Raw genomic sequence first — 16067 nt, forward strand, 5'->3', positions numbered from 1 at the left:
AAAGAAAGCACACGGTATGTTTCCACTTACATAAAGTTCAAAGAAGTCAGACTAGTCTATGATATTAATCCCTGAAGGTGCACAGCACTGGCTTCTGAAGGCTGGACACGTTCTGCTTCTTCAACCAGTTGTTGGTTCTACAGGTGTGCTCCCACACGGACTAGACGAAGCATGCTTGCTCAAATCCTGCAGATAAAGAAGGGTGTTATGCCTTCAAGCAAGGCGAGTGGGTACAGGACAAGAACACTGCGCAGTTGCATACTCTGCATGCAAGGTGCTCATCAGCTTCATTGAGGAGCTTGCTTAACTCCCGAATTTCTAGGAAGGGACAACTTTCTGCATCCTACTTTTATGTTACCATTTTTGACAGAGAGTCGATGCAGAACAACATTTATTTAACAAAAAGCACAACACACCTATGATGAAAAACAGCAGCAGTCCATGACCTCAGCACTGGAGACTGTAGGGAGCAGTGGGGACCAGGGAAGCTGGACTGCATATGTGGTCCTTGCAGGATGCACACAGCACTGTGTAATGTATGACAAGAGAAATAGGAAATAACCTACATGTTCAATGACAGTGAAAAATTAAATAAATGCCCTCACTTTCTGACAATAATAAATTGTCAGTAATGGCAATTTATTATTTATGCAATTTAAGAGACAAAAGTTCTTCAAAAGGTTGAAGCATTACTTAGGCAAATGCCCTCACTTACTCATCCAAAAAAATTTTACTGAGTGTCTGCTCTGTGCCAACTATCATGCCAGGATTGGGGAATGTGTGAGCAAACAGGGCATTTTATTTTATTTATTTTTGGCTGTGCTGTGTCTTCATTCTTCATGCACGCTTTTCTCTAGCTGTTGCCAGCAGAGACTACTCTCTAGTTGCCATGCGTGGGCTGCTCATTGCAGTGGCTTCTCTTGTTGCAGAGCAAAGGTTCTAGGGCATGGCTTCAGTAGTTACATCACACGGGCCCCAAGGCATATGGAATCTTTCCAGACCAGCGATCGAAACTGTGTCCCTGTGTTGACAAATGGATTACCAACCAATGGACCACCATGGAAGTCCACAAATGAGACAGTCTTGATATATTGCTTAGCCAAACCCCAGGAGACTGAATTACACAGAGCACTCACTTCAATGCTCGCCATATACCAGGCACTTTAAACACTCTATTTCGATAAACTTCACACAGTCCTACGAACCCTATCGTCATTTTACAGATGAAGAAACTGAAGCACAGAAGGGTTTAAGTAACTCCGTCAAAGATGGCACATAGCGACTAAGAGCTAGGATTTTCATCCGGGGCAGCTGACTCGGAGGTTGCCCAGACTGTTGCCACTGCAGGGTGGGCTTAGGACCAATTTCTGTTTCTTTCCTTACAGACATCCGTTTGTCATCCAGGTGTAAAGACTGGGCCCACCCCTTGGAGAGCTGGGTTCCACCAGCTGACATCTTCCTTCCAGTGCATGTGGGTGCCAAAGGCTCCTTCTGATTTCTAGAAGTGTCTATACCTCACTTCTGAGAAAGAAAACCAGACCTGACCTCTGGGAGCTGATCTTGGGCACTGTCACCTACACCTTGGTATTTTCCTGGTGAACATTAACAATTTAGTAGAACATCAAATTAGATAAAAACTATGACAAACCTCGTTTCTTCCCAACTAGCCATTAGCTAGAGACTTCATGGGATCTTAAAATTTAGGACCAAATACTAGAGTCTACCAGAGCTTCACAGCAGGTGAGGCATGGATGTGGCAGAAGAGTGCCAGGATATTGACCTCGTCCTCTAGCCACAGGCTGTCTACAGTATGCCATTAGAGCATCAGGGGCTCCCTGGCGGCTCAGACAGTAAAGAATCTACCTGCAATGCAGGAGACCCAGGTTCAACTCCTGGGTCAGAAAGATCCCCTGGAGAAGGGAAACCTTCTCCAGAAGGATGGAAACCCACTCCAGTATTCTTGCCTGGAGAATTCCATGGACAGAGGAGCCTGGCAGGCTACAGTCCATGGGGTCACAAAGAGCCAGACATGACTGAGCAACTAACACAAATGACAAACTAGACAGCGTATTAAAAAGCAGAGACATCACTTTGCCTACAAAGGTCCATATAGTCAAAGCTATGGTTTTTCCAGTAGTCACATACCAATGTGAGAGTTGGACCATGAATAAGGCTGAGCGCCGAAGAATTGATGTTTTCAAACTGTGGTGCTGAAGAAGAGTCTTAGTCCCTTAGACTGCAAGGAGATCAAACTAATCAATCCTAAAGGAAATCAACCCTACATATTCATTGGAAAGATTGATGCTAAAGCTGAAGCTCCAGTACCTTGGCCACCTGATACAAAGAGCCAACTGATTCAAAAAGACCCTGATGCTGGGAAAGATTGAGGGCAGGAGGAGAAAGGGACAACAGAGGATGAGATGGCTGGATGGCATCACCGACTCTATGGACGTGAGTTTGAGCAAGCTCTGGCAGTTGGTGATGGACAGGGAAGCCTGGCATGATTCAGTCTATGGGGTCGGATAGAGTCAGACATGACTGAGCAACTGAACAACAAAACAACATTAGATAAAGCCACTTGGTGACCATGATGGACAAATAAAAATAAATAAATGAAATTTTAATAATTAAAAAAAATTTTAAACTCTTTCATAATCACATCTGAACAGACAAAACATGAACATTGTCCAAGGCACAATAATGACCAATCATGGCTCACATGAGTGACTGCTGCTTCTTAGGCAAGTATAGCTTTAGTTTCTGTCTAGCCTCTCTGCTTCTTAATAAGGTTTATTAAGAATCGCCCAGCTTCCTGAGAGCCAGCACCCAATTCAGTGTAAACTCCCTACTTCCTAAAACCTTGACTTTTCCTTCTGCTTCTTTCTAGTCCTCCTGCCTGTGTTGGATCGTGTCGTCCAGACTTAGCTCTGCCTCAGCCTCCCAGCGATTTCTGCCACATGAAACCCAGTCACTGTCAGCATCTTTTGAGTTCAGAAACTTCATGGAGTACAGTGGATGAGGAGGAGAGTCCTGCCGCTCCCACCCCCTCTGTGGCCTCCCACAGTCTGTAGCCCCTTCCATTCCCCTATGTGCACCCACTCCATGCCCAGCCTCCAACCTTCACTCTGACCTGAATGACCAGGTGGACCTGACCTCCCATTCCAACTCTGAAACCCTGGGACCTAAACTGACTCAATCAGATGGCATGTTTTTGTTTTTGTTTTTTTCCGACTATACTACAATAACCACAGAATTATAACTCTTATAATCAAGAAAGAATTTTATGGGGCTTCCCTGGTGGCTCAGTGGTAAAGATTCTACCTGTCAGTGCAGGAGACACGGGTTCGATCTCTGGTCCAGGAAAATTCCACGTGCTGTGGAACAACTAAGCCCATGTGCCACAACTATTGAGCCTGTGCTCTAGGGCCCAGGAGCTGCAACTACTGAACCCATGTGCTGCAATTACGGAAGCCTTCTCACCCTAGAGCATGTGCTTCGCAACTAGAGAGTAGCCACCACAAAGAGAAGCCCATGTACCACAACTAGAGAGTAGCCCCCACTTGTCGCAACTAGAGAAAGTCCACACAGCAACCAAGGCCCAGCACAACCAAAAATAAATAAGTAAATAAAATTTAAAAAAAAAAGAAAAGAAATTTATGATTTTCTTATACTTAATGGGAATCTGCAACTCTGCATTACAATCAGACTTCCAACACCTGCCCATTTCTCTTGGGTTTTACTATCAACTGAAGTGGGTTGGAGAGGAAGAGTAAACATCTAAAATATACAGGTCCTGTGACTGATGCTCCTACATTATTGCAAGTTGGTGGGTCAGGAAACAGACAAAAGCAGTATTATTGTCATTATAGGGTTAAGTTCTACTGAGCATGTATTAATGTGACCAGAACTGAATCACAAGTGGACTTGGGTTCCCCCAGCAAATCCTCATAATGGCCCACAGTCCTGCTGTCAGAGAGCAGAGGCCACTCGGTGTAACCTGGTGTTTATTAAGGAGAGGTCTGGGGATAGAGCATGGGGTTTGTGTCCGGCTCCTCCTCTGACCCTATTTGAGACTTTGAACAAGCTGCTGAACCCCTCTGTGCCTAATCCTCATCTGTAAAGTGGGGATAAGGGTGCCTTGTTGTATCAAATATGGCAAAATGCAATGGGAAACATTGTTCTTACACTCCTACTTTTCTGAGCTCCTGTACCAATCACTTGAGTTTGGATGGAGTTAACTGGATGCACAAATAACCTCCAACATGCAAGCAGAGGGGTTTAACAGTTGTGGGTGGTGAAAGGCCCGGGAGGAGCATGTTACTGGAGTCTACTCTTGGCAACACTGGCACAGGTATTGATTCTCATCTGGCAAACTCCCTCCCAGAGAAGAGAAGTCAGGAAGTAGAAAAGGGAAGAAACTAGATCCAGAGGGATCAGCAGACAGAGTGCAAAACCTTGGCCGGGTCATATACCCAGAGGGGAAAGGGGAGGGGTCAAACTTACTGGAGAATAATCATATTTGCTGCACCCCTACTGTGTGCCAGACACCAAGTGCTTTAGGAATATTATCACATTCACTCTTTAACCGAAGCCCATAAGTAATGTAGCATCATTATCCCCATTTTACAGACCAGGAAACTGAGACTCAAAAAGGGGAAGCCCTAGACTAACAAGCACTGGAGCAGAGGTTTGATTTAAGCAGTTTAATCTTGAGTCCACAATCTTAACCAGTATGGTTCCTTCTTCCTGATAGAGGCTCTCTGGGGCACAAATAGGACAAGAAGAGCTCAGAGCTTTGGGGTTTTAACTCCCAGACCATTCTGTTCCCAAGCCCTTCACCCCCAGGTGACTTCAATGAGACAATGGATTTATCTTGGCAGAAAGGGGGCTTCAGATCCCGGGGAGCTGTGAGGACAATGTTGTTAGTATTCAAAGTCATCCTGAAATTCCAAAGGCAGAGGAGATTAAAAAGCACATGCTGTTGGGCACACTCTGTGGAGCTGCTTGTGGCTGAAACTCTAGGTGCTCAAGGCAATAATGCAGCTGTGAAATTGTTGCCACTTACTGAGACCTGCCAAACCGGTGCCCTATGAAAAGCCAACTGAGATAAGTGCACAAACATGAAACAGACTCTGGTGCAAGACTTCAACATCTTCCCAAGATCACTGCCAAGGGTGAAGAAGTTTCTGCCAAGTGTGTGAGGCTGGGTGTTAATTTCGTGCAAGTTCCAATAACGTCCTAATAAGAACAGCAACACTAAAACCAGTAATAAGTACGGTCCAACACTGGTTTAGTGCCTACCGTGAGCTGGCACAGCTGTTAAGTCCCTTGCTGTGCTGGGCTTAGTTGCTCAGTCATGTCTGACTCTTTGCAACCCTATGGACTATACCCCGTCAAGTTCCTCTGTCCATGGGATTCTCCAGGCAAGCATACTGGAGTGGGTTGCCATTCCCTTCTCCAGGGGATCTTCCCAACCCAGGGATCGAAGCCAGGTCCTCCACACTGCAGGAGGATTCTTTACCATCTGAGCCACCGGAGAAGCCTGTTAAGTCCCTTACCTGTGCAAATTTTATTAATGCCAGCCACCACCTAAGAGATAGGTACTGGGGTCATCCCCATATAGATGATCACAAGATTACCTAAATTGCCTGTGTTTACAGAGCCAGGAAGCAGGAGGACTCAGCCCATCTAATCCACCATGGATAGACAGACTGGCAGACAAATGGACCGATGGACAGACAGGTAGAAGAAGGCTCACCCTCCAGGGCCCCCCTGCCTCCCAAGGCCAGTGTGTGCTCAGAGGTTTGCTCAACACACCTGAACAGATGGATGGATGCCTTTCTAGAATTTGAAATCTGGAGGCATGTGGCGCATCACTGGTCACAGCAGAGTTTTGAACCAAGTTTCTGAAATAGGACTCCAGGGAGGAAAAACAATAGAGGGCACTCTGAGTGGCAAACAAATGGCTCCAGTACTCAGCCACCCGAAGTTCCCATGAGCCGTGAGGACATGGCATCTGGGCTGGGCTCGGATCACACTCCATCTCTTGCGGACATCGAGCAGGGCAAGGCGGTGGCCCCAAATTCTACCCCATGCTCTTAGATAAATGTTAGGAACCCCATTTTACCAGTGAGAAAATGAGTTCAGGGAGACTGAAACGTACCCAGATCATGTGAGAGGCACTAGGTGCCCCCCGAAGGGCTCAGGGCCCCTCCCATCTCAGGGCCTGAGCCCCACCAGGACGCGCCTAGCCTCACGGGACAGTGGGAAAGTCCACATCCCATCAGACTGCAGCCCGAGCCACCTGCTGGGTGAATCAGCCCAGCTGACCCAGAGCCCTGGGGAGATATTCCCATTAGCCAAGCATTCCAAGAATTCGGAGGGCAGGACCCTTGAGAAAACAGGCCCTGTGATGTGTTATTTGGGATGATGCAGCATTTCTGTCATGGCCTGAGAGGGCTCACAGTGCGAAGCTGGATACATCTTCCAGAGAGAAACCCAGGCACACAGGGCCAAGGGCCAAGGCACGTATCTACCCTCCAGCCTTCAGAAGTGTTGCCTGGGAAAATCCTGAGTAATGTGCTGCCTGAGAGCTCTCCACGTGGAGGCGAGCCTCCACTTGGAGGCAGGGTCAGGGCAAGCAGCAAAGAGACAGTTTTGCCTCAAGTGGAAACTTGGTTAGTTTTCAGATTCAAAGGAATGTCCTCCTAATTGAATCTGACCTTTAGTTAACCACCACTCAGCATCTTCTAGCACCGGTCTATGCATTTACAAATACTGAAGGGTAGTAGCATGATGAATATCCTACCCATTTTACAGGTCAGGAAACTGAGGCACAGAGAGTTTAAGAAATTTGCCCAAGGTCACAGATCAGGACTCTAAACTCAGAGCGTCTGAATCTAGTGTCTGTGGTCTGACCTTTGTGAGATCCTGCTATCCCTTTTAATAGGGTTAAAAATGATATCACAAAGGGTCATTAGCAGCATATCCTACATCACAACCTTAATAGTCCCAGGTCCTTAATGAATCCAGGTCCTCTGCCAGGTATGACAGAGCATGCATGGAGGCTGGCATGGGGGCTTCTAAAGTTCTTTTGTGACCCTGCAAGGAGACAGAAGTGTGGTTGCGGCCAAGTGAGAGGTACTGAGGGAGAGTGCCAAGCTTTTCTCTGGGAGCTTTACCCAGATCATCTCACCAAGTTCCTACACACCCTCTGGCGTAGGCACTTTTGATGTCCCCATTGCAAAACTGAGGAACCCAAGCCTCAGAGCATTAGGAAATGTGTTCCAGGTAAAGCAGCTGGAAAATGCAGAAGGCAGGTGGAGTTATTTCCTAGAGCTGCTCTAACAAATTCCCACCAACATGACTCAAAACAACAGAAATTGATTCTCACCATTCTAGAGGCCAGAAGTGCCAAGGTCAAGGTGTGGACCGGGCCACCTCTACTCTGACGGCTGTAGAGGAGACTCGCTCCCCACCTCTTGCAGCTTCTGGTAGCTCCATGTGGACCTGGGCTGTGGTCATCTCACTCCAGTCTCTGCTTCTGCCCTCATAGGCCTTTATCCTCTTCTCTGTGTCTCTCTTCTCTTATAATGACATGTCTTTGGATTTAGAGTCCTTTGGGTAATCTAGAGTGATCTAGATTCTTAATGTAATCTCCATTAGGATGTGAACACAGCTTTTCTTTCTTTAATTTTGGTTGTGCTGGATTTTTTTCTTTTCTTTCTTTCTTTATTTTTGGTTGCTCTGGGTCTTTGTAGCTGTGAACGGGCTTTCTCTAGTTGTGGAAAGCAGGGGCTACTGTCTAGTTGCAGTGTGTGGGCTTCTCATTGAGATGGCTTCTCTTGTTGCGGAGCACAGGCTCTAGGCACTTGAGCTTCAGTAGTTGCAGCACACAGGCTCAATAGGCTCGTGGACTGAGGGGTTGTGACACACGGGCTTAGTTGCTGCATGGTATGTGGAATCTTCCTGGACCAGAGATCGAACCCACGTGCCCTGAATGGGCAGGCAGATCCTTATCTACTGGACCACCACGGAAGTCCAGCATATCTTTTGAGGGAGCTACCTTTCAACTCACTACAGCAGAATTTGAACCAGTCTGGCTACCACCCAGGGTTTTAAAAAGCATAAGGCGTCCTCAGGTGGCTCTGTGGTAAAGAATCCACCTGCCAATACAGGAGATGCAGGTTCCATCCCTGGGTCAGGAAGACCCCCTGGAGAAGGAAATGGCCTCTCATTCCAGTATTCTTGCCTGGAAAATCCCGTGGACAGAGAAGCCTGGAAGGCTACAGTCCATAGTGTCGCAAAGAGTCGGACACGACTTAGTGACTAAGCAATACAATACAATAAAACATCCTCACGAGCGCCAACCCCTGTGGAGGGGCTCCTGCCTGCCCCCGGTGGAGCTTCAAGTACACAAGACTCACTTCCACTATATGCCTGGTGACAGTATGGCCCCAAGTGTTGGGGACAGGGAGCCCAGGTGCTCTCCTCTCCTCCAGTAAACTTTCCCCAACCTCACCTACTTTGTTTTTGTTCAGTTGCTCAGTCATGTCCGACTCTTTGCGACCCCATGGACTGTAGCACGCCAGGCTTCCCTGTCCTTCACTACCTCCCGGAGTTTGCTCAAACTCATGTCTGTTGAGTCAGCGATGCCATCCAGCCATCTCAGACTGTTCCCCCCATCTCCGCCTGCCCTCAATCTTTCCCAGCATCAGGGTCTTTTCCAGTGAGTCGACTCTTCACATCAGGTGGCCAAAGCATAGGAGCTCTTACTTTGCCCTGGGCAAACTCCCACTTACCTGCCCTGCACTCTGCACCCTGCATCTCCTCCTCCTTTGGGACATCTCCACAAATGTGAATTTGTTTCTGTGACCAATGACTTCTTTCTGCCTCCCCACTGCTAATGAGAGAGGGCAGGATCCATGCCTACTTTCACTGGACAGCTTATCCCTCCAACACCCAGTATGGAGCCCCCATGGGGTTTTTCTTTTTTAAATGACAGTTTATTGAGATATGGGCTTCCCTGATAACTCAGTTGGTAAAGAATCTGTCTGCAGTGCAGGAGACCCCGGTTCAATTCCTGGATTGAAAAGATCTGCTGGAGAAGGGATAGGCTACCCACTCCAGTATTCTTGGGCTTCCCTGGTGGCTCAGCTGGTAAAGAATCTGTCTGCAATGCAGGAGACCTGGGTTTGATCCCTGGGTTGGGAAGATCCCCTAGAGAAGGGAAAGGCTACCCTCTCCATTTTCTGGCCTGAAAAATTCAATGGAGTGTATAGTCCACAGGGTCGCAAAGACTTGGACACGACTGAGCAACTTTCACTTATTCAACATGCCATACAATTCATCTTGTTGTTGTTTTTCAGTTGCTAAGTCGTGACCAACTCTTTGTGAACCCATAGATTGCAGGACGTCAGGCTCCTCTGTCCTTCACTATCTCCCAGAGTTTGCTCAGAATTATGTGCATTGAGTCAGTGATGCCATCCAACAACCATCTCATCCTCTGTCTCCCTGTTCTCCTTCTGCCCACAATCTTTCCCAGCATTGGGGTCTTTTCCGGTGAGTTGGCTCATCACATCAGATGGCCAAAGTACATGCTGAAAGCATCAGTCCTTCCCACAAATATTCAGGGTTGATTTCCTTTAGGATTGTCTGGTTTGATCTTCTTGCAGTCCAAGGGACTCTCAAAAGTATTCTCTAGCACCATAGTTCATGAGCATCAATTCTTCCGTGCTCAGCCTTCTTCATGGTCTAACTCTCACATCCATACATGAACTAGAGTATATGATTTAGTGGTGTTTAGCATATTCACAGAGTTGTGCGACCATCAACACAATCAACTTTATAGAACATTTTCATCACCTGCCGCCGCCAAAAACCCCGTGCCACTAGCAGTCACTCCACTCAGCCTCCTCCCCATCTCCAGCAGCCACTAAGCCACTTTCCATCAGTATGGTTTTGCCTACTTCGGACATTTCACACACATGAAATCATATAATATGTGGTCCTTAGTGTCTGACTTCTTTTTTTTTCCCAGACAAGCCTTTACTGGGGGAGGTGGCGATGAGAGTAAACAACAGGTTCCCTTGCTTGCTCACTTCCTGCGGTCGGGGGGCAAGTTTGTTCTTTATATCAGGTGAGAGTAGGGGTATGTCTAGGGATCAGGCCAGCTCCAACAGTTTGAAGTAAGGCTCATGGCGGCTCAAGGAATTCAGAGCATCCCAGCAGAAAGTGACCCTGGTCACTATAGGTCCTTGGAAGAGTCAGCAAGGGACTTCTACACACATAGGGTAGGCTAAGTCTGTGGCCCCTGATCAGCAGGAAGAAGTCTCAGAAGAAGAGACCTTCAGTGCCTTATCCTGTAAGAATAAGGATGTAGAGTCTCTTAGCAGGGAGACAGGTTGGGAATGTGGGACCCTGGGACCCTGGGACCCTTTGCTGCAGTGCTTGCACTTGGACACACCTCTCCTTGAGCAACAAAATACGAAGAAACTGTATAGGACTGAAAATAACTTCACACATGTGTGATTGGGGCAAATTCTGGACAAAAAGCTACAAAGAGACCAAAAAACCCAGCTGTCACTTTTGAAGAGTTTGGATTCTATCACTCTAGCATAACGTTTTTAAGATTCATCTATGTTGTAGCATTATGTATCAGTATTTTATTTCTTTTTATAGCTGCATAGTATTGTATTGTATGGACACACCACATTTGTTTTATCCATTTATCCACTGATAGACATTAGCTTCTACTTTTTGGCAATTGTGAATAGTGCTGCTACATACGTTCATATAAAAGTTTTTGTGTGGACACAGGTGGCACTGGTGGTAAAGAACCCACCTGCCAATGCAGGAGACATAAGAGATGTGAGTCTGATCCCTGGGTCAGGAAGATCCCCTGGAGGAGGGCACAGCAACCCACTCCAGTGTTCTTGCCTGGAGAATCCCAGGGACAGAGGAGTCTGGTGGGCTACGGTCCATGGGATCACAAAGAGTCAGACAGGACTGAAGTAACTTAGCATGTATGTTTTCATTTATCTTGGGTATATGCCCAGAAGTGGAATTTCTGGGTCATCTGGAAATGCCATTTTTAACCTTTTGAAGCCCTGTGGGTTTCTAATGAAAGACTGACTGCTCCTCACCAGCCACATGGCCTGGTGACTTGACTTTCCCAAGCCTTAGTTTTCTTACCTGTAAAATGGGAATAAGCCCACCCCATAAATATTTATTGAACACTTACTAGGGGCTGGGCCCTGTTCTGGTCTTGGGACACAACAGTGATGAGCAGACAAATTCCTGTGGTCAGGGAGCTGATACCCAATGGAGGGACACAGATGCTAAACAAGCAATAATTTAAATATAGTAAGTCAGATGAGAATTGCTAATGAGGAAAACGAGGAAGAGAGGGAGATATAGGGTGAAGGGGGGGTGCAAAATGAGAGCAAGGTGATGTCACAGGGTCAAGGGGCTTCCAGGAAGGCCTCACTGAGGAGGTGACATTGAGTAAAAATCCAGAGGGAATGAGGGACTGAGGTTTCAAAGATGGAGAATACAGATAGAGTATGTTGATTAATAATCCTTATGTTCTCACAATCTTGGGGATCAGTTCCTATAAAGGGAACCCCAAACCATAATTTTAAATTCATTAGAAACCCAACATGTGAACACACAGTTTGGGATGAACTACTCTGCCTGGGGACAATCTGGGGCGGCAGGGTGTTGGGGGGGGGCGGCGTGGAGGAGGGACTCTGGGAAGAGGTGGCATTCAACTGGGGCTTGAGGGGTGGGTAGAAATGAGGAGGGACTGGCTGCTCTCCAGGAACTCTCCAGGTGGCTTCTGCATCTTCTGAAAGGACCATCTGTGTGAGTCCTTGAGGAATGACCGGGCTTTCTGAATCCAGGCAGCCTTTGGAGAGTGACTGGTTTAGGTGAACTGAGTTTTTACGCAAAGCAGCAGGCACTTCCCTGCCTCACACCTTCCCCTGTCCACAACAGAGGTCTTTGTTTCCTTCTGGGTGAAACCTTTCTTTCCAGCTGGTTCTCCTCCCCCTCCTCCCCAAGCTGCCACAGTCACAGACAAGGGGCTAATTTGAAAGTCTGAATCTGGGGGCAGGAAGGAGGTAGAAGTGATGAGAGGCTGCTCTGTTGCCAAGACAGCCTTGGGGGAAACCTCCATCTTGGGCACCTGGCCCTCTTTCATCTCGGTTGTGTTGACCCAAAACAAACAGACTATCAGCTATTCCTTCAGCAAAGATGGTTTATTCAGGATGAGCAGAGAACTGAAAGTCAAGGCCTGCAAGCTTGGTGGGCAACATGCAGATCCCCCCACTGCAAGGGAAGGAGAAGCTTTCATAGAAGGGAAAAGGAAGCTGGGAGGGGGGCTTTCCAGGTGGCGCTGGTGGTAAAGAACCTACCTGCCAGTGCAGGAGATGTAAGAGACACGGGTTCGATCCCTGGGTTGGGAAGATCCTCTGGAGGAGGGCATGGCAACCCACTCCAGTATTCTTGCCTGGAGAATCCCCATGGACAGTCCATGGGGCGTCAAAGAGTCAGAGGCCACTGAAGTGACTTAGCACACATGCATTATAAATGAAGAGTCCATGGCTTTTCACCGGCTGATTTGGGACCAGCAAAGAGTCTTTCCTCTTCCTAGTGTGCTCTGCGGTCATTGCAGGGCGTGAGTGCTCCCCCTTCTGGTCTCTTGGCTCTATGCAACTGAAGTTTCTGTATATTCCTTTTCTAGAGCTGAATCTATAATCTGTTAGACCATTAGTCAGTTTGCACAACAAACATTTCCTTCACTTATCCACTGTGCTAGGTCCTGTGCTGGGTGCTTAAGACACCACCTAGGTCCTTCGTGGTCCCCAGGCTGGGGATGGAGACCAACGTGCAGATGAACACATGCAGTAAATTGTCTCTGGTATTTTGATAGCTGTCTTCAATGGGCATAGAGAAGTTGTGCAAGGTGTCCGGAGCCAGACACAGGACTGGCTGCATCATTTAGAGGGCTAAGTGCAAAAGTAAAATTTATTTTCCTTGTTCAAAAACTATTAAATTCAAAAAGAATTTAAAGATGGTAATAGTCAAGCATTCAACCAAGTGTGGGACCTCATGTGACTTGCACAGGTCACAGGCCCACGAAGCCAGATCAACCCAGACCCTCGAAAAACTCTCAATCTGATGGAAGATTTAGACAAGTTATTTCACCTGTCATCCATTTCTATATCTGTAAATTGGGTTTGTGCCCACCTCTTTCATTGGGTTGTTGCAAGCATTAAATTATTACGAGAACAAAATTTAACCCAATAAATTTGAAGATCTAATTGATTTACTTCACAGATTCATGATTCAGGCATCTAAAAACTAGAAGGGGGACTTCCCTGGTGGTCCAGTGGTTAAGACTCCATGTTTCCAATGCAGGTGGCACGGGTTCGATCTCTGGTCAGGGAACTAAGATCCCACATGCCACACTGTGCAGCCAAAAGAAAAAGAATAGGTGTTTTAAAATATAAAATAAAAATTATAAGGGGCTCCTGAGGAGTGGTACAAAGTGGAAGGCTTTTATAGAGAGAAGGCTGGGGCAAGGAAGTCATTAGTAAAAGGAAAGGAAAGGAGCTTCCCTGGATGCTCAGTGGTAAAGAATCTGCCTGCCAGTGAAGGAGACATGGGTTCAGTCCCTGGACCATGTGCCCTAGAGCCTGTGCTCCACAACAAGAGAAGCCACCATAATGAGAAGCCTGCACACCCAAGCTAGAGCGAAGCCCCAGCTCTCTGCAACTAGAGAAAAGCCCACGTAGCAACGAAGACCCAGTACAGCCAAGAACAAATAAATAAATGTTTTCAAAATATATTTTTAAAAAGGGAAAAAAGCTATATTTGAGGTCAAGACATCTTCTTTTTGGAAAGCAGGGTCTTTATCATATAGATTGTCTGATCTTGGTGGGGGGTGGGGAGTAGAGCGGGCCCACATGACAGATTACCTCATTGGTCCTGTCCAGAAGATTTCAAGCTGATCGATTAAGGTTACATCTCCTGGGAAGGTCAGAAGTGCAACTAAGTCAGATTTTAAGTCTAGATTTAGCATCACAGGCTTTAGCACAAGTGATGAAACTTGAGGTCTGTGGTTTTCTCTTTGACAAATGATTTTTATTGATAAATACTGGGGGAAAAAAACAGCAAATAATATATACCTAATAAATAACAGCTATTATTGTTCCTATAGGTTCAAGAAGGGGAGAAGTGTCAGTTGGTGGGTGGGAGGGGAGAAACTTCCATAAGAACTTCATTGGAAGTGATACTGGGTCAACTGAGTCTTGAGATACACACACGTAAATACGAGTTCCCTCAAACAGTGGCAGACTCCATGGCTTCTGCCCTTGACCTACAGGACTCTGGTGGTTGTGAATTCACCTTCTCGGTTGTGCTTCATGTCGTTGAATTAGTTTTACATTTCCTGGACTCATTTTTTCTGACCCACAGCCTCTGGGGCCAAATTGCCTGGCTCCTCCACCTCTTAGCTATGTGGCTGTAACTCTTCCACGCTCAAATTTCCTTATCTGTAAAGTGGGTACAATACAACCCACACCTCAATGGGTTGTTCTGAGGACTGTGAAAGTAAAACCCTCAGCACAGCCTGGCATATAGGAAGAGCTTATTTTTCCAGGTATAAATAATTTATTAACAGCACTCCAAATTTAATGAAATAGCAGTGTTTTTAAGGCTTTGCTTATAGCTAAAATATAAAGTCCCCATATTGCTATATGAAGTATATATGTCACTGGAATGAGTAGGAGGTATCAGGCTGGTACCATCAGACGAGGCCATTCATCCTTGTACTATTTGCCTGCTACTTCTATGTGAATGCTGGTACTTGCATCAGGTAATTTAGCTCCAGTAAGTAGGACTTCTTTGTGTACAAAGGAAAGAAAAGATATTAAGACAAAAAATATGAAACATGTATTTCAGCACTTTCTACAAAAAAAAAAAAAGTACCTCCTTAAGAAGATGGCACACACCAGCATAGTTTCTACCTTGCATGAGTGTGCATGCTGAGTCGCTTCAGTCGTGTCTGACTCTTTCCAACTCCTTGGACTGTAGCCCACCAGGCTCCTCTGTCCATGGGATTCTCCAGGCAAGAATACTGGAGTGGGTTGCCATGCCCTCCTCCAGGGGATCTTCCTGATCAGGGATTGAGCCTGCAGCTCCTGCTTTGCAGGCAGGCTCTTTACCACTGATCCAGCAGGGAAGCCCAGTTTGTGCCTTGTTTGCCTGAATATGGCAGAATGAGTCAAAATGGGTGAAAACCATCTAGGGATATCCCTGATGACAAGAAGAAATGACTAAGACTGAGGCACGACCATGTGGAGGGATGTTTACAAGATAACTGACCCGTGTGTTACTTTGCTTCAACCACCATAACAGAACACCACAGACTGGGCAGCTTAAACAACAGAAACATATTTTCTCAAAATTCTGGGGTCTAGAAGTCCTAGATTAAGGTGTGGTTTCTCCCAAAACCTCCCTCCCCGGCTTGCAGTTGACCACCCACTCCCTGGGTCCTCTCATGGTCTTTCCCTCTTGCACATGCATCCCTGGGGTCCCTTTTTCTGTCCAGATTTCCTCTTCTGGACACCAGCCAGACTGGAACAGAGCCCACCTCACAACCTCAGTACAACGTAATCACCTCGTGAAAGGCTCTGCCTCCAAACGCAGTTCACATCCCGAGTTCCTGGTTATTAGTGCTTCAGTGTGTGCATTTAGGGAAGACACAAGTCAGTCCAGAAGAACCTGTACTTTTCAAAAATGTCAAGGTCGTGACAGACAAAGAGAAGCAGAGGACCAGAAACTGAAGGAGCCCAAAGAGGCATGGCAAGGAAGTACCATGTGTGTCCCTGGACTGGATCCCAGACCAGAAAGACTGTTTTTCTTTTGTTATAAAAGATGTTAGTGACACAACTGGCAAAATCTGAATAAGGCCTGTAGATTACATAATCATATTGTATCCATGTCCACTTCCTGATTTTGATTTAAAAGGACTGTAGTTATGTAATAGCAACTTCTTAAGA

Source organism: Cervus elaphus, chromosome 14 (genome assembly GCF_910594005.1).
Source record: "Cervus elaphus chromosome 14, mCerEla1.1, whole genome shotgun sequence".
NCBI classification, from domain to species: Eukaryota; Metazoa; Chordata; class Mammalia; order Artiodactyla; family Cervidae; genus Cervus; species Cervus elaphus.